This window comes from Delphinus delphis, chromosome 10 (assembly GCF_949987515.2).
Source record: "Delphinus delphis chromosome 10, mDelDel1.2, whole genome shotgun sequence".
NCBI lineage: Eukaryota > Metazoa > Chordata > Mammalia > Artiodactyla > Delphinidae > Delphinus > Delphinus delphis.
Window position 1 is genome coordinate 21,023,158 of NC_082692.2, and position 19,847 is coordinate 21,043,004.

The 19,847-nt window shown below is 43.9% G+C and overlaps 1 long non-coding RNA gene and 1 other non-coding gene across 3 annotated transcripts; one reads left to right on the forward strand and one right to left on the reverse strand.

The window, feature by feature from the left end:
- Positions 1 to 763: 763 nt before the first annotated feature.
- TRNAW-CCA (transfer RNA tryptophan (anticodon CCA)) lies at positions 764 to 835 on the reverse strand. The gene has a single exon. It is a non-coding gene; the product is annotated as a tRNA-Trp (tRNA).
- A 13,865-nt stretch (positions 836 to 14,700) lies between these two features.
- On the forward strand, positions 14,701 to 19,445 carry LOC132432774 (uncharacterized). Of its 2 annotated transcripts, none has more exons than XR_009520975.1 (2): positions 14,701 to 14,787; positions 18,927 to 19,445. It is a non-coding gene; the product is annotated as an uncharacterized lncRNA (long non-coding RNA). The 2 variants fall into 2 exon arrangements; XR_009520976.1 differs by lacking the exon at positions 14,701 to 14,787 and adding an exon at positions 16,966 to 17,052.
- Positions 19,446 to 19,847: the final 402 nt, after the last annotated feature.

Below are 19,847 nucleotides of genomic sequence, written 5' to 3' on the forward strand. Positions count from 1 at the left end.
ATAGGCTCTGATGAAATAATTGTGCTTTCCCTTTCTTCCATGCTGTCATGTGACCGTTCATAATCTGTTGGAGGGTTCTCGAGTCCCAGGTAAGAAAAAATGCACATTCCTGTACATTTTTTTTTAACATAGAGTTTTAGGGGGTTCAGGGAACTTCTAGCCCAGAGGATTAACTTTCTCTGATGTAATGGTTCATTTCCTCTAGTCTCAATTTGGCAAATAAAACAAACCAAACAAAAAACTACGTTCAGGTTTTCTGCAAGCGGAAATGAACTGACTCTTTCCATGGTTTGCAGGAGCAGGGGAATCGCAGAGAGCCACGAATCCGCTCGCTATGTAAGCTCTCTAGCAAGGAAAAGCTGACCCAGGTGTGAAGCAGGTGAGCTGAGGTCACCCCCTCGAATCTGACTAGTTGTCTGAGAAGATCTGCTAAGCTTCTGACGGTTGGAGAGAGACGTGGGTCAGGAGATGGGTCGGGGAGCACAGAAGTGAGCGTGGAGAGAAGGCTGGGAGTTAGTGAAGAGTGAAATTCAGAACGTTTGCAATGAAAGAAAAATGTTTTTTGCAACAAAAGAATAAAAATGTCTTTATGGGCCCAGAGAAAAACCCCCAAAGCACGTAACAGTAGTGTACACCTACGTATTTATTTACTTTCTAAAGATGTCTTAAGGGTATCCAACTTTGGAGAAAGCAGGGAAGGAATTTTTGTCGTTCTCTACGTTTCACTTCATAGACCAGTACACCCCACAGACACTAAAACAGTTGACCCCGACGTGATTTGAACACGCAACCTTCTGATCTGGAGTCAGACGCGCTACCGTTGCGCCACGAGGTCCTGCGGGAGCCCCCCTTTTCCTTTACCTGTCAACCTGATCTATGAAATTAATCATCTGTACCAAGTAAGTGAAGTTTAATTGTGCCGCATTCCATCTGCGCGACAGCGGCGTCTCCTTACACCCGCTCTTGTCCTTAGTTGAAATGATCGATTTCATACTGCGAGAGTTCTTTCTAATCTGATCACTGGATCTGAAACTGCCCCTAAGAAGAGCAGGAAATCTTTTTTGCCGGAGGAAGCAAGTGATCCCGTCACCATGGTTTGACTGGTTAAAGCGCCTGTCTGGGAAACTGCAGGCGGGTTTCGAATCTCAATGAGATTTTTTCCCGAGATGTAAATAAGGGAGAGGTCGCTTTGAACTCCTAGAAAAAGATATTCTGAAAAATGAATCCTGAGCTCTGGACCCATTTTTCAAGATTAAGAACTGGAACTTTTAATTTTCAGAGAGAGGTGCGTCTGTTTTCCAGTAGTGGATCATTTTTCAGAATATCCTGTCCAGTAGTCTCAAAATTGTGTACCTCTGATTCTCCTTATCTCTTTTCCTTGCTTTTCCTAGGCTAGATGCTGCATACTGTATATCAGCATCTAGTATACCATATATTTTACTTATATATTTATTGATTACCTGTTGAAAATAACTAAACTAAAAGCTAAGGCATAGCCTCTTTGGGGGCCCGTCTGAGAGGTCAGCTTGCCTCCACATAACATATCCTCTTTGGCTACCACAGCCACCTCACCATAGCATGGCTACCACTCCCTGCTAAGAACAAACACCAGGAAGTTGACCCAGAGGGATGGTGGCCTCTCTAAGAAATCAGACTCTCAGACTTGATATATGTCCCTCATTTTGGTTGTGGATCCCCTGTGACACAGAACACGTGGTAAATTATTGCAGCAGAGGCTGCTAGAGTAGTTATCAAAGTCTGTTTCCTTTTCTTGGAAATACAATTGTCTTGGTCTGTTTGGGGTGCTATCACAAGATATCATAGACTAGGTGGCTTAAACAAAAAAACATTTCTTTCTCACAGTTCTGGAGGCTGGGAGGTCCAAGATCAAGGCATTAGCAGTTCAGTATGGCTGTGTCCTCACGTGGTGGCAGGGGCCGGGGAGTCCTCTGGGGTCTCTTTTATAAGGACACTAATCCCGTTCATGAGGGTTCCACTGAATCACCTCCCGAAGAAGGCCCCACCTCCAAATACCATCACACTGGGGATTAGGTTTCAACATATGAATTGGGGGGGGGACCCAAACATTCAGTCTAAACTCCATTTCCTAGCCTCCCTTGCAATTAATTTCGGCCATGCGGCTGAGATCTGGACAATGGAATGTGGAAAGAATTGTAACCGGCCAGTTTGAAACTTTGACGCTTGACCCAGGAAAGCCTCTCTTGGTTTGGGGGGTTCCTCTCTATGTCCCTTTGCCTTCTATCTGTCAAACGCAGGGGACTCCATGGTCCTAGACTCCAAAGTCACACGATAGTCTCTCAGCGACCATGTGAAGACCAGCCAGACAATCTGCACTAGATGTTGCCTGAGAGAAAAACATTTATTGAGGTGAAAAACTGAGATTTATGGGGGGTTTTTATGGTTTTTTTATGGGTGCTATAAAGCAGCTGGTATCACTAATACAATACTGTTTTACTATTGCTTTTTTATTAATGTCCCACATTTTAGTGCTTAACTCTAAATATCATAATTACATCTTTCTCATAATACACCAAGTGATAAAGTAATGGGAGTCATTGGCACACACATGCTACACATATGGCAGAAAATACACAAATTTCTCCAAAATTCTAAAAATTATTACCTCATTAATAATGTATAATTATTTTGTAAACTAATTTAGGATTCTTCCTGCACTTCACTTCCTCACCTTATAAATCCAAGCTGGGCAGAAATATAGAAACGTGCAACTAGAGATTATCATACTAAGTGAAGTAAGTCAGAAAGAGAAAGACAAATACCGTATGATATCACTTATATGTGGAATCTAAAATATGACACAAATGAACCTAACTATGAAACAGAAACAGAATCACAGACATAGAGAACAGACTGGTGGTCGCCAAGGGAGAGGGGGTTGGGAGAGGGATGGAGTGGGAGGTTGAGGTCAGCAGATGTAAGCTTTTGTATATAGAATGCATAAACAACAAGGTCCTACTGTATAGCACAGAGAACTATATTCCATAGCCTATGATAAACCATAATGGGAAAGAATATTTTTAAAAAAGAATGTATATATATATATATATGTGTGTGTGTGTGTATAACAATCACTTTGCTATACAGCAGAAACTAACACATTGTAAATCAACTATACTTCAATAAAAATATATTGATCAAGAAAAAATAAAGCTTTGTACACATTAAAAAAAAAAGAAATGTAGAAATGGATAGTGGTACTCTGCAAATGTTATACTACCCTAAAATTCTCATAATAATGTGGACTTCATATTAGGTATGACTTTACTTTAGACTGACTTTCCAATTTCTTCTGACTCCAATCAAAACAAATACTTTTCTTAAGTGCCCTTCCATTTCCACATTCATTTCTCACTGGGCTATTGAGGCTCCTGGTCATCCCAGGCAGTGGTATGTTGATATGTTTAATAACCAGCTCTCCAGGGAAAAACACTATTCTGGTATAGATTCTCCTACCATAGCTGACTCAAGCTACAGCTGTGAAGTCACTGAAATCATTGAATGTTGAGCTAGGTAGAGATGTGTACAGTTGGCTCCTGCAAACCAGTACAAGCTGGCTCCGGGTCTAGTCTATCACTGCTTAGCAATAACGACAATAAGAAGAAGCTAATATTTATTTTAAGCACTTACTATGTCCCCGAAAACATTTCTCTGAATTTTCATATGGTGTTATATAATTATATTCAATCTTCTCAATATGTCTGTGAGGTTGGTGTCACAACTATTAAAAAAAAAAAAAAAATTCCAGGAGCTGGAAGCTAAATGCCAGGACACTTGAACACAATGTTTTACAGTATCAACAATAATCAGAAAAGGCCACTCTGTTACCTGTGATAGAACAAGGTGGAGACAAGGTCCCTCCATAACTATGTCTGAAACAGGAGAGAGATAAGGATACTCTGCAATCACAGAGATAAGTAACCCCCTTTCCAGCTTAAGTGACTGTGCTTTCTGACCAGTAACAGCTCCAGCCCCACTTTAATCCTCCTTCCTCCTACATAAAGATTACTGAAATACCTACTCACTGAATTGCCCTGCTTCCTGACAACACCCAATCCATAACTGATGTCTGATTTCCTCACACCCTCCTCAGAATAATAAGCTTCTCCCAACTCCCTTTTAGCTAGATGCCCCAAGATTCCTCCAGTGTGCTCTCTCCCCAAACCTAACTTTGACTACAAGTGTATTCCTGGAGGTCTTTGGTCAGCGGACTTTAACAGTGTCAGTAACCTGACTTTTCAGGAGAGAAAATTAAAGTTTACACTTAAGAGTCCTTAGGCGTCTGTCTTTTGAGTTATGATTTCATATCAGAGATTGCCTTCCCAACCTTCAAGGAGCAGATGGTCTGGGCCATATTTAAGAGACATTGTAAGAGACAGCAAAATGAACTGGCTGTCAGTATAGGGACTAACAGGAGGGTAATGCAGAGATTATCAACAGCAAGAAGCTGTTATGCTCCTAAAGATGAAGGGACAATGGGAAGAGGTGGTGTTAGAGCCCAGAGTGGGGGCTAGAACAGAGGATGACCCAGGGATGAGTAGCAGGAACTAGGATGCCAGAGGGAGGCGCTCTAGTCTGAGAACAGATGCAGCTGCAGCAGAAAATGCTATAGGAAGCAGAGAGTTGGAGAAATGCCCTGGATTCTGCCTTCCTCCCGCATTCCAATCTTTTATCAGTCCTCCCATTGGCTACACCTACCCAGAAGCCTGAGGGGAAGGAAGCCTGGGAAATGTAGTTCCTTGTGGTACAGAGCAGAGCAAGAGAAGGGTAGGGGATGAACCTGACAACAGGCAACTTGACACAGTATCCACACACCCCGCCACCCCCTCAGCTATGATCAAAGTATGAAATCTACAAAAAAAATTTTTTTTAATAAACCTATAAATGAATCTTCTCATTAGAGTTTGCCCTTTGGATCAATTCCTTTCAGTATGCAGTAACAACAATAATCATATACTTATAAGAACTTATAAGAACTCTAGTATCACACACATTTACATTTTATATGTATTTATAGAAGTGCCTAAGTTTTATAGCATAAACATCATAGAGAACAACAAATTACAAATATTCCACTAAATAGAAAGTTTTCCTTTTTAAGATATAAGCATCCAGTATATAAAACACACAGTAGATCGCAGGTATAGAAATGCTAACAATTCACTTATGCATTTTGATTTGTATTAAATATAAAGCACTTTAACAAAGAGTCAAGCTATGATTTAAGGTCAGTTCCTTCACCAGATTTCCTTCATTTGAGTAAACCACTTCCCAATTTTTTTGTAGAATTTTAAAACCAGGCCTTGGGAAAGTTCTCAACTGTCAAGTCGTTAGATTAAAGCAGGAGTCGGCAAGCATAGTCCTTGAGCCAAATCTAGCCCATCATCTGTTTTTGTATCACTCACAGCTGTTTTTACATTTTTAGATGGTTGAATATAAATGGAAAGAAGAAGAATATTCTGTGACACATCGAAATTATATAATATTCAAATTTTAGCGCCCATAAATAAATAAGGTTTCATTGGGACACGGCCATGTCTATTCATCTATGGCTGCAACACAAGTGTAGTTATGACAGAGACCACATGGCCAGAAAAACCAAAAATATATAATATTCAGCCTTTTACAGAAAAAATTCCAGATCCCTCGTGTAGGCGTGGAACAATTTTCCTTTACCCTTCTAGTTTATTTTGGCTGGTCTAACAATCAAATTGTTATAAGACAGATTAACAGGAGAAAAAGAAATTTAATTTGGTGTATATGGAAGCCCCTTAGGCATAGGACCTAAGAAGTGACCAAAGCAGGCTGTTCCTTTTTAGACACAAATAATCAATTATTTGTGGAGATTTGACAAAACAAAGGGTTTTTTGCTCGGGGTAGCAAATTAATGAAGAAGTAACAAAGTTTGTGTATACAGCTTTCTCAGCTTCCAATTCCCTGTCTCCCCAGATAAGGATGTCCTCCATCCTCTCGGCATAGGGAGGATACCTTTCCATGGAAACTTTCTCAGTGAGAAAAAGGAGAGTCAGAGTATTCTTCTTGTACAGAACGTTTCTCAAGTAACTTTAATGCAAAATAATCAATATGCCACCTTGGCATATTTGGGAGAAGGTGTAGGCAAGAAAATATTAAGAAATGTTAACTCATGTAGTTATCCTTTTGCATCAGAAAACTCTGCTCGGCCTCATGCCAGAATAAAAGTGTTCTTACAGCAGTAATATGATGAGACATAAGTGCATCTTTACTTTCAAAATCATTTTAAAATATCCATGTCAAAAACTGTAATTTGAAAGTAAACTTTCGAGCCTCAAAATCCTGTCTTTTGGGTAACAAAGCAGAGCCCTGCAGGACTTGAGGCATAAAGTTTATGCCACAGACAATAATCACAGGACAGTGCTTTTCAACCTCTTTTCAACCTGCAGGTCCTGGTTCATTAATGGATTGTAAAATCAATACATTGAGTAGCGACCAACATTTTAAAAATATCAAATAGAACAAAAAGGTATAAGAGCAAATGGTATCTATATAAATATGGATGCTGTCTTGAGTTACAATATAAAATGTATTTCTTACTGTGGATCACAGTAAAAAAAAAAAAAAATCAAGATTACTTTAGAAAAAAAGATGCAGGAACCCAGTGGACCCGGCTTCCGGAGGAGCTGAGGCAGAACCACAGCGTGGAACGGAAGCTCCACTGAAGCAGGTTTCCGGGTCCCGCTCGGTGTGCACGTGGCTGAGAGGCGCACAGTTGCCCCGGACACCTCGCCAGGATGTAGAGGAAAGACGCGGGGATTTGCGAGGTTCCACGCTGAGAAACCAGCGCACAAGGATGTAGCGGCAGATCTCCTAGTGGGCAGATATCAGTTGAGAGCCGGCAACTCTTCCGGGTACCTGGACAAAGAGCTCTTCTCTTCATGCGCAAACTGACATAAAATTCCGAAAAAACGTGGAGTCCCCAAGTTAGTTGATAAAGTCCTGGACTAAGACAAAGCCCACTGACTTAGATGTAGCCCGATTTGGCTAAGGTCCTGCCATTAAGCAGAAAAGGGCTGGGGACTGAGATATACCTCAGTTTATATTGTATATTAAATAAGCATACAGAATTAACTCCTGAATTTGTGGCCTACAGAATCCTAATCTATTCATGGGACCTTCTAAATCTTTTATAATGTTCTTGCGGGAAAACACCACGTCTTTCGGCTTTGGGGATTCTGCACAGCACAGCCCTTGGCTTGCCTGTTTATTACCCACTCCTTTCATACTGGTAGAGAGACGGAGACTGTTTCCCAGGCACGTAGCACATGCACTGATGTATATTGGCCACCAGGAGGCGGAAAAGCCTAAAGATAATTATCAGAAGTCAGAGGTGGCGGAGGGGGCAGACGGAGACGTGGGGGAAGGGACTAGAGCCCAGGAGAGGGAGAGGGAGGAGGAGGGAGGAAAGAGAGGGAGGAGGAAAGCGCGGGGGTGGGGGGTGGAGAATGGGAAGGAAGGGGAGGAAGGAGGAAGAGGTGGCATAGGAGGGCTGGAAGGAGGAATGAGAGGTAGAGCAGGGGAGAGGGACAAGCAAGTTACTAAAGGGAAAAAATAATTTTCTGGACAGCGGTTAGTGACATTCATAGGGACCTTACATTTTACAACGTGTTATAGATACTGTTTCATTTTTGCCTCACAGAAACAACCCAGCTGGATAATGATTCCTACCCACATTTTTTTCTGAGATTTTTTTTTGAAGTATAGTTAATTTACAATGTTGTGTTAGTTTCAAGTTTACAGCAAAGTGATCTGGTTATATACATATATATGTATATATTTTCTTTTTCAGATTCTTTTCCATTATATGTTATTACCAGATATTGAGTATAGTTCCCTGTGCTATACAATAGGTCCTTGTTGTTTATCTATTTTATATATAGTAGTGTGTATATGTTAATATTGATATATTTTATTTTATCTCAGCCTGAAATGTTGAGGATCAAAAAAAAATAAGCATGCTTTATACATGACAAAATGAAGAGACACATGCGAGTGGGGTATCAAGAGTAATGGACCTTGATCTTACAGTTTTATTAAATCCATTTCTGTGGTAATGCTGAAAAACCCGTCACCCATGGGTCCTCATGTCGGAGCTCAGTTGAGACAAAAAGCAGTACTCAAAATGTAACAAAAGTCTGCCCTCAGGGAGTGGCATGCTAGTGAGAGGGAGAGAGAAAATAAATAAGTAACATATACAATATGTCAGATGGTGACCTAAATGTTATGGAGAAAAGTTAAGCGCAGAAGAGAGATAAAGAAAGGCAGAGGGGGCTTCCCTGGTGGCGCAGTGGTTGAGAGTCCGCCTGCAGATGCAGGGGACGCGGGTTCGTGCCCCCCGGTCTGGGAGGATCCCACGTGCCGCGCAGCGGCTGGGCCCGTGAGCCATGGCCGCTGAGCCTGCGCGTCCAGGGCCTGTGCTCCGCAACAGGGGAGGCCCCAACAGTGAGAGGCCCGCGTACCGCAAAAAAAAAAAAAAGAAAGAAAGAAAGACAGAGGAGGAGGGAGTGGTCAAGGAAGGTTTTGAGCCATCTCCTCACCTGTAAAATGTGGACAGTAGCCCTCACCTCCTAAGGTGAGGAACAAATGAGTTACAGGCCTTAGCAACTGCTCTGCAAACGTGAACAGCTCTTCTCCCGCCCTCTCTCTGACTGCTCCCTGAAAGGCTTTGACCATTTAACCCGAGGCCTGCCTCTCATGAATAATCCATCTCTCTCTTAGGCACCAGGCCTGCCTCTCCAGCTGAGGATTGTTCTGTCTAAACGTCCCCCAGGCACCTCCAACGCAAGAGGTGCTGAGCTGCCATCACCACACATCACCTGCGCTGCCTCCTGGCTGCCCTGTCACTACTGCCTTCCTCAGTCACCAAACCATGCCCTTGGAATAAGCCAGCAAAGTCATTCTCTCTACCCCCTCCTCCAGCAGGTGCCATTTCTACCCAGAGCTGAGGCAATGGACTTTGCAGGACACAATGAAAATGTGGAGCCTGTTGTTCAAAACGCAGGGAAAGAGCCTTTAAAAATACTAAAATAGAAAGCTTTTCTCTTCCCTCTACAGTCTGTCTTTCCCTCAACTCATCATAGTGGCTTTTGTTAGTTAATACTGTTCTGAGTAAAGAAAGATTCAATTTTTAATTCTTAACGTGAATTTCACTGTCCATCTTTATAATGTGCAGTGTCAGTTGTAAAGGCAAATATCAGAGCATTTAACTCCGGAGCAGAATCACTAAAATTACACCATTTGTATCTCATAGAGTGTACATGTATTTCACTCTTACCAGAACAATGGAAACCATGCGCAAAACTAACTCCACTGTTTTTATTTCTCTTCTTCATATATGTACATCCTACCAACACACTCTTTGACTTATCGATAAATGAGGAAGGACTGAGAAAAAAGGAATGATGTGTTGCCCTATCTTTTCCTGACCTTCTCTGTCATCATTTTAAGCATAAGTGGTTGGCAAATACAAGGAAGTAACACACGAAAGGGTATGATAGGATTGTGTTTCTTAGGACTTCATTGGCTTTTTTTGCATCTGAAGCAAAGTTTGCTTCAAAAGGGAAGCATGGCCCCTAGGGGCTGTCAGCACCGCATTTACTCAGTTGTATGTGTAACTTGCTTACCTTGTACTCACTCTGAGTCTCACTGAATTCACACGCTTCGTGGGCCCCCCAGAATTCTGTGCTCATGGGGCATCGCAAAGACTGTAACTGGAATGGAGCTGCCGAAATGGTGGACACACATATTCTGATTATATCCTTTCCTCATGAGCGTGCTCTGGTGGCCCATTGGACTTCACTTAAAATACACAAGTTCAAAGATAAAATTATTAAGAATTTCAAGATGGCAACAGCAGAGCATTAACCCAAGAGTGGCGCCCTACTGAGTCTGGATCCCGTGCCCCTGCATAGGTGATGCGCCTCTCAAGCCAGCCTAGTCACCTTACACTCTCCTGGACCTGCCCTCTCCTTTTCAGCCCCTGGGTCTCCATCCAAGTCACTGGAACCTCTCTCGCAGCTGTTACAATAGTTTCCCTACTTCCTGTTGCCTTCCCTGTCCTTCCTCCATGTTGTCCTGAGAGAGAACTTCATAAAGCACACATTTAATCTGGTCCTTCTAACCCCTCTCCTTTAACATCCTTTTATGACAATAAAGTATAAAATGCTAAGCATGGCATCCAAGGCCCTCAGTGACCGTCCCCGTCAGCCCTGCAGTTTCACCTCCTCCAACACTCAACCCCTGACAAAGTAGTCTTTATCCAAGCAAACATTTGACTGATGAGTATTGTTGCCAGATTTCACAAATAAAAATCCAGGATGCCCATTTAAATTTGTCTCATGCATATTTGGGACATATTAACCAAAAATATTATTTGTTATTTATCTGACATTCAAATTTGAACTGGATGTTAACTGTATTAGCCACTGGATCTCTTTTTCTCCAAGTTACACCTCAGAGGCTGCCGCCTCCTGGAAGTCTCCCTAGGTTTCCTGTCACTTCCCTCATCACAACATCAACACATTGCTCTCTTTGGTCCGTGATGTTTGGCCCCCAGCAGACCTGGGGCCAAGCAGCCTGATTTCAAAGTCTAGAGTCACTCTCCTCTAATTGTGACAAGTCACTGAATCTCTTTCTGCCTCACTTCCTGCATCTATAAAGTGAGCATGATGAGGATGGTGGTGATGGGGTAACAGTGCCTACTTCCCAGGGTTCTTGTAAGGTCTCAGAAGTTCGTACATGTGTAAACCACTTAGAATGATGGCTGGCACATAATAAATGGTAATTCTTTGCTGAGGATTCCCGGCCAGCAGAACCTGTGTTCTAGTTATTGCACCCTTGGCTCCAATACAATACCTGGCACACAAATGAGGAGTGCTTGTTGAATGAGCGTACCTGCTTTAAATGCCAACCTGAACTTTGAGAAGGAAGATTATAAAAACTTTCCTGGCCTAAGGTTTTATCCCGGGACCAGGAAGGCTCCTGTTGACAGGGCTGTTTCCTCCCCAGGCCCCTGGGGGTCCTCCTGGGGCAGCTCTCCACCCTGGTTTCTGTTACTTCCACACACTCCCTGTTTCTAGGCCTCGTCACCGCCCTGGCTCTTCCCTTCTTCTGTCTCAGCAGCCGTGTTGCTGGATGTGCAGCAGAGCCCCGCTCTGCAGGCGGTGGGGGGGGGGGGGGGGGCGATATTGTGCACCCCCTGCCTGGCCTCTCCTGGTCCAGCAACTGGGCCAGACTCTTCTGCTCCTGTGACCCAATTCTGACAAACTCCGGAGAAGAAACGTTTCCTATCACTGAAGCCAAGGTGCTAGAAACGGGGAGCAGAGGAGAAAGGGGAGATGGGCAGGGACATGTGTGGGAGGTAAGTGTAGATAAAAGTCTGAGAGAAGGAACAAGAAAACCATAGTATCCCTTTCAGGTTGTTCTCTGGCCAAATAAACTCTGTTCGGGCAGGAAAAAGAGCCGCTGGGCTTGAACCAAGGAACTTTGCACTGTTGTGTGACACTTCTCAGCTGGCCAGAGCTTCCTCTCCTGCCCTCACTGGCTGGCTCATGGGCCTGCACAGAAGCAGATTTGCCCCCTAACTGGCTGGTCTGAGCTGAGGTCCTGTTCCTCGGGGTCAGTGCAGGCGGCCACAGCAACAGGGCAGGCCTGCCGCACAGCTGAATCGGTTTAGAGGTCAGGCTTTGGCCAGACTGAGCCAGGTTCACTCTGGCATTGCTACTCGCTGGCTGAGTGACTTTGCTCCATTATTCAACTTCTCTCAGCCTCAATTTTATGCAGAAATTGGGACCATAATACCTCCCTGGCAGGTTTGATGCAAAGAGGAGAATAAACAGAAACTCGCACCCCTGGGGCTTACTTGAGTCCTGGGGATGCACACAGCTCCTAGAGCAGGGAGAGCACTGGGTAACTCTCGGCTTTTATGATTGGTGTCTTAGAAAGAGGGTACAGTGGGATTCTGAAATGTGATCTGCTCCCGAAAAGGAGCAAAGTTGGAATGAATGAGATTCTTCCCTCCTTTTCTGTGATCTGATTCACTTCAGAGAACTCTAGTTTTCTTGTGAGAAAGTGAGGGGAGGCTTCAGAATTCTATATAGAGGGCAGATGTGTGTATATGTCCTGGGGGGCCTGAAGCTGCATCTGCACAGACCTTCTCATACTATTGAAAAAAAAATGTCAAGAATGTAAAAGATGTTGAAGGTTTGGGAGGCACAGTCCCAAATATGTTAGTCCCCAGTAGTCCCCAAATTTGTTAACTATGTTTTCACATTAAAAATTATTAGGGCTTCCCTGGTGGCGCAGTGGTTGAGAGTCCGCTTGCCGATGCAGGAGGACACGGGTTCGTGCCCCGGTCCGGGAAGATCCCACATGCCGCGGAGCAGCTGGGCCCATGAGCCATGGCCGCTGAGCCTGCGCATCCGGAGCCTGTGCTCCGCGACAGGAGAGGCCACAACAGTGAGAGGCCTGCGTACCGCAAAAAAAAAAAAAAAAAAGATTACTGGGTATCTCTTCAATGGAATACTGACACTGTCTAGCAGACCTCACACTGGAGATCTCTGATTCTGTAGGACTGAGCCCTTGTTTCTTTTTCTAGACCATTTACAACTTTGTAGAGGCAGATGTTAACTTATAGAACAGTGAGAGTAATACAAATGGTTCTTGTGCTTGGTGACGCAGACGACTTCTCTCTGATAGAGAATATAAGATTTTATAAATCAAACCCTCATTTGAACCACTTTTAACATTTTTACTGGTTTTCTTATTAATTAATAAGTTAAATAAATCATTGACACTTTCTTTTTATATATTTACCTTTTTAAAAAATTATCCTTTATTAGGACATACAGGGTTTTCACTGTAAAGCCATTACCAGTACAAAATAGCTAGGAAATGGTACAAAACAGTATACAATCTAGGGTTAAATTTTATGGAAGGAAGAACAAAAATACAGAAATGGGGAAGTCCTCTGTAGGTTGCTGTGGGAAATAATGACTAGTCAAACAAAAAAACATGATGCTTTAGTTTCAGGAAAAATTGCTAGAACCTACTCTGTCAATAAAAATTCTACTGTATTAGGAAGGTGACAACAACTGATTTTTCACTGTTCCTTTAGTCCTCACGACAATGACATTTGTCAGATATTGGGAGGAAATTTGGTTATGCTCCATGCATTGACCTTAGGCTGTTACATTTATGTCCAGTTATGACTCTGTTCTGGCTGTACAGGTAGTTTTTTATTTTGTTAATTTAACTTTTTCTACACATATAACGTGTCACTGAATTTGTAAAACCTCTTTGGAAAGGCTCTCTGTTCATATGGAATCCTTTTTCTGATAGAGAAATAAAGGGTTTACACTCTCACTTTTCTTTTTCAACTCAGTGGTGTTTATTGGATGCTAACTAAATGAATTGCATGGGCTGGGTGCTAAGGGAGATTGAAAAGAAACACATGCATAAAAGCTCATATAGATAGCCAAGTTCTCTTCTCAATGTTCTTATTGAGCTGGTGGTGTTGATAGCACAGGTAATACTATTGAACTCTCCACTTTATAGGAAATCAAGACAGAGGGACACTGGATGGCTTGGCTGAAACCACAGGTGGAATAAGCAGTGGGAGTGGGACTAGGACCCAGGGCTTCTGATTCCCAGCAGCACCCACTTCCCTACCAAAAATATACTTCTCTCGACTATTGCAAGTAACTTGAGGGGCTCCCACATTCGGGGTGATTCTCAGTGGAAGGCTCCTCTTCTCATGATCTGAGGAAAAGGGAATAATTTCCATCCCTTCCTCGGGATCCCAGTTTCAGTTCCATATTTCAGGAGTGATTTGAGCCTCCTTGATTTAACACTGGGTCCCAGAGCCTTTATGTTTAGTTGTTGTTGTTGTTTTCCATGATGACCCTCAAGGTATCTTGGTTTCCCAACCATCCTGTGGGAGAGAATGGGGCAAAGCTGGAGTCACTCTCCCAGCCAGGCCCCTCCGCCACTGGGCTGGCCCAGGAATCTCGGAGAGTCCGGAGACAGCCTCTGTGTGCTCCAGTACCCACAGTCCTTGGCCGTTTCCTGCTTTTCTCTGCAGGAATAACGCCCAGCACTTCCGGCTCAAGCACCCTCTTGCTGAAGGACTTTCCTTGGGCAGCAGCTCAGACTTCACTCTTGCTTCTTCTGGGACTTCTGCTGGCTGCTCTTGGTTTCATCTGGAAGCTTCGCCAGGAGAAAGAGCGAGAATGCTGGACCAAAGGTAAAGCAATCAGAAGACCGAGGCAGTGAGGTCCAAAGGAGACTGTAGAAAAGGGATTGGACAGAGGGGAAGGGAGAGGACAAGGACGAAGAGGATTAAGGGGATTTGAAGGTGAGATTTTTAATTCAGTCCTTCCTCCCTCAAAACCAGCAACCCTACTCGTTATTTCCCTCACCCTGTGACGCTGACCGTGCCCTAACTTTCCTAGTTCTAGGACAGCTCACAGGACTCACTGCACACATGATACAGGAAGGGGTCTCCCCGAGGCCCATTCCACGTAAACCTGGCTCGTCTCTTGTGGACGGTACTGATTCATTTCTTGTCCTTTCGCAGAGAAACTCCAAAGAGAGCTCCGTAAGTTCTGTGCTTCTCTCTCCTGTGTATACGATTTGAGACCCTCTCATGTGCCATTTATCTCACGAGGTTTCTTTGTCCTACTTCAGGCTGGAGAAAAGCCCAGAAAGTGGATGGTGAGTAAATTGGATTTTTTCTTTTTCCTCTAAGACTTTATGTGCTTCACTTAATAGGTGCCTTTCTCCTGATTCTTTCCCCTGAGGCCTTGCTTACGCTTACACTATCTGGACTTATGCCATAGAATCCCAATAGTTCTGTTCATACCTCATGGATGCCCCAAAGGTTTTTCTTCTTTTTTTTCTTTTTGGCTGCATTGGGTCTTCGTTGCGGAGCACGGGGTTCTTATTGCACCGGCTTCTCTTGTTTCAGCGCTCGGGCTTCTGAGGTTGCCACACGCGGGCTTAGTTGCTCGTTAGTTGCTCCGCGGCAAGTAGGGATCTTCTCGGACCAGGGCTCGAACCCGTGTTCCCTGCATTGGCAGGCAGATTCTTAACCACTGCGCCACCAGGGAAGTTCCCCAAAGGTGTTCAAACCTGTGGCCAAAACTGAACTCCATCTCCTTTGCTGTCAACTTGCCCTTCCTCCTGGACCCCCTGCTGCACAATGCTGCCAGCACCCACCCACCCAAGGAGCCTCCTCTCCTCCCCTCAGGGCAAGTCCTGGTACTGCTTAGCCCAGGACCCCTTCTGAGGCATAGAATACCTCCCCCAGTTTTTCTTCTTTTAACACAGATCCCTGGGATTAGGTTACCAAGACCCTTCTCTTAACAGCAAGCTGCTTCCATTCCCCCAAGAGCTGCTGCTGCCTTTTTCCTTTTAAAACTTTTAGTATAAATAAATATTAGGAAACAGACAAGAAATCTGAAAAACAACCAGCATAAGCAAGACATTGCTTCTGAAAAGTTTACCATTGTCTAGAGTTTCAAAGTAGACTTGCTAAAATAGAAACCCAATTACGTTCCTCTCAAGTCCCAAACTTTCTGTGGCTTCCCATTGCCTTCTGCGGTCTTACTGGGGTGGGGGGTGCTATGGACATTTGTAATCCTAAAAGGATTTTCAATATTTTTTTTGAAAAATTGTCTTAATGTTAATTTTAATCAAAACAAACACAACCTAAGCAGATCCTATATCACCTGGTTAACATCCTTGTAATCAGTTATTGCTGAGTGGTTCCAGTTTCCAAGCTAACTGCTATGTTCATAATTGCATTAGTGACAAAGGAACTCCCTAATGACAGATTTTAACTTTTAATGCTACATTTTTTAATTGGCTCCCTCAGGACTTTGAAGGTATATTTTCAGATGTATTTGAAAATTAATCTTTGCCTAACCAGGGTTCTTACCTAACTCAGTTGAAGAAACACTACACGAAAAGGTAAAGTCCAGTCTGTGCACTTTTTAACCCCGCAATGCAGTCACTCGATGGTCCAGTCCTACTTCTGCTCCATCCCTGGACACTCCCTGACACACACCGCCCTACACTGGCCTGACCACACCACCTGCAGTGCCCCAAATCCATCATTCGGTTTCCTACTTCTGTGCCCATTTCCTCTGCCTGTTCACCACACCTGGTTGGCCTTGTTTATTCTACTCATTCAGACAAACTGGGACAGGCTTCTTAACCTCTCTGAAGTTCTATTTTTCCCACCCAGAAATTGATTTAATTACAACTACTACTTTGAGCAGATGTTAGAAAATGAGATAAAGGTGTGGAGGACACCCAGTACAGACGTAGCACGTAGCTAAGTTCAGTGAACATTAGCTGCGATCCTTCATCACCACATCCTTTCCCCACATCTCTGAAGGTAATGCAACCTCAGAGAGAAAGAGAAGGGGGAGTTGCCAAACTTCCTGCCCCACGACCTGCATCTGCCCTTTCTAATCTGTTTGTTCTGATTTCAACAGAGCAGATGTCTTTTTTCCTTTCTGAGGCTATTTTCCCATTCTCATCCTAGACCCTTCACTTTCCAGCTTCCCTCAGGGATTCCCTATTCATTTCATTCATTCATTCATCAACTCAGCAAAGATCCATGACTATTAACTATGTGCCAGTTACTCTTCTAAGTGCCCAGGGCACAGAAATGAACACCACAGAACTTTCCCATTCACAAAGAACCTACCTTCCAGTGGAAGAAGACAGAAAAAAAAAGAAATAGTAAAATACACAGTTTGGCACACGTTAGTATGTACTCAGGAGATAACAGAATGTTGCATTGGAAGGTATAGTTTAAAATAGGGTGATGAATTGTACACCTTGAACTTACAAAATATTGTACATCAACTATATTTCAATTTAAAAAATTAACCGCGATGAAGAGTGGTCCCCGCTTGCCGCAATTGGAGAAAGCCCACGCACAGAAACAAGGACCCAACACAGCCAAAAGTAAATAAATAAATTTATAAAAAAATTAAAATTAAAATAAAATAGGGTGATGATGAAGTAGGGGAGCAAGCCACAGGAATAGCTGGGGGAAAAGCATTCCAATAAGGGAGAAGCGCAGTGCCAAAGCCCAGAGGCAGAAGCACACTGGTGTGTTTGAAGAGTAGCAAAGGAGCCAGGGTAGCCAGAGGGCAGGGAGTGACCAGGAGAATCAGAAGGGGTAGGATCAGAGGGGCCTGGAGGGCCAGACCACACACGCCTTGAAAGTCATCATGCTGGCCTTGGTTTTGCCTCTGAGAAAGGAGCCACCAGTGAGTGTTGAGCTGAGGAGGAACTGAGCTTGACTTAACATTTTGAGAAGTTACTTTAGATGCTAAACTGAGACTGGGCTGGAGGTGGGGGGAAGTGGGGAGGCTAGGAGGGGCAGGATAGAAGCCTGAAGACCAGCTGGGAGCTGCTGCAGAGATCAAGGGGAGAAATGAGGATGGCTTATACCGAGAGGGAGTGTTGGAAGTGGTGAGAAGGGGTCAGTGCTGGATTTATTTTAAAAATAGAGTAAGAAGGCCTTGCTGATAGACTTCAATGTGGCGTGCAAATAAAGGAGTGGATCAAGGATGACGCCAAGGTCCAAGGTCTAAGAAGCTGTAAAGACGGAATTGCCATTTTCTGCGATAAGAAACCGAGAGAGAAACAGGTAGTGGAGGCAAGGGGAGTAGTAGCACGGAATGGAAAGGTGCAAGAGGGTATTAGTGATCCAATGGAGATGCAGAGTAGGCAGTTGGATAACCAAGTGTGCAGTCCATACAGGAGGTCAGGGCTAGAAATATAACTTACTCTTTTTGCTCCTCTGTATCTTTTTCTTTTTCTGGTGGTCTGGTGACCTTGCATAACTTAAAATGCCTTTTTCTAGATTAAAAAATTGTATTAATTGGAGTATAGTTTGTTTACAAAATTGTGTTAGTTTCAGGTGTGCAGCATGGCCATTCAGTATTTTTGCAGGTGTTATTCTAAGTCCTCCCCAGATAACTTAAGTAGCAAGTGTTAGTCTGATCTCCAACCTACAGATGAAGAAACAGGAACATTGAAGAGTTAATTAAACTGGCTTTGGGTTTCATGGCTAATGTGTTGTGGCTAATAACATATTGGGATCGACAGAAGGGCCGTGAGCTAATAGCCAATAAGACACAGGGCCCAGAACACACTAGCAGCTCCCCAGGTGAAGGTACAAAAAAATGTGTGGGAGTCCCTAATCACAGCAAGAGGTGACATATTAACTATGAAAAAGAGATGCTCCCTGTGGAGACTAACTAAATAAAAGAGACAGATTTCCAGGCAGCTGGCCATCCTTCCTGCATGCAGGACAGTAAACTAGGTCATGGAAAAGATGCAGGAGAAGACGAGGTCAGGTGCCTGACCGTGGGAATGAGTGAAGCATGATCACAGTGAGGAAAGGAGTGAATCCAGCAGAGTTCTGTCCTGTGTCCAGGGCTGTGTCCTATGTCCAGGGCTGTGTCCTGTGTCCTGTGTCCCAAGCAACGGCAGCCTTCACATGAGTTTGCAGAAGCTGGTGCCTTTCAGCCACTAAGGCACAAAGCCGTCTAATTTGGGGAATGAGGAAAGATGAGTAAAGAGCTCCCCGTGGCGTCCAAGTCCACGCTTAGGAACCAAGAAGGGGAAATAGAAGAGTGCATTTCGTCCAGCCTCCCTCTTCCTAGACACTGTCCTTGTGAGGAACATGAGGGAAATAGCCAGACAAGTGCTTGAGATGAGGGAAGAGGGCGCCAAGGACAGGAAGGAGAGGCAGCCAGAACACAGAAAGGGCCAAGAAATGTATGGCTCTGGCCACAGAGCGCTCACCTCTCTTTTTTCTATTGCAGATCGGAGAACAGCTTGGTCCTATTCTGGCGAGCGGCTGTCTAATTCTTATGGCCTCAGGCCCAGGACTCCATAAAAGAAGATCTTAGTTGTCTTTCTCCATCTTCCAGCTCCAAATAGTGGCCTGGCTGGGCGGGCAATGAATGGAGACCCAGGGAGAATCCACATAGCATCAAGACCAGGTGCTGCCCAATCTCAGTTCAGCACCTGCACCTACTGCCTTTCCAGCAGTTTCGACTGTTTTTTTTTCTTTTCTCTTCTTAAAGTGCTGCTCATCCACTTTCTCGCTTGGGTTTTTCTACTCTTCAATATCTTTAGCATCATGGACCTGAGGGTACAACTAGAAAGGCTTCATTCAAATGACGGTCAGTCTCTAGTGGGTTATGTGCATCTTAGAGGAGATCTGGTGACTCTGTCCACCTAAGCTCCTCTCCCCTCAGAGCAGAGGTGCCACTTGGTACCCAGTTCCCCCATGGAGAATCCTAGAAAGAGGAGGGTTAAATAAAACCTAGTAAATTGTCTTTCAAAATTGCTAACATTTATTGAGCAGCTACTACCATGCACCAGAAGCAGCTCTGAGTGCTTAACGTATATTCTTCCATTTATGGATCCTCACAACAGCCCTAAGAGTTAAGTGCTATTATTATGCCCATTTACAGCGGAAGAAATTAATCCACAGAGAAGGCAAAAACCTTGGCTTCAAATCACACATCCAGGAAGTGGTGACACTGGGATACAAGCCCAAGGAGTCTGGTCCCGCCGGCTATGCTCCGTCCCCTCATTATGTGGCGTAAGGTTGTAATAGATCTGCTCTGATCCCTTATCCTTAACATGAAGGAGGCTCAGTAATTTCAAATAACCGGTTCAACTGAAAGACTTTCTCTTTGAAGTGATATTGCTTGTTTCTTTTTTTGTCTCAAGAC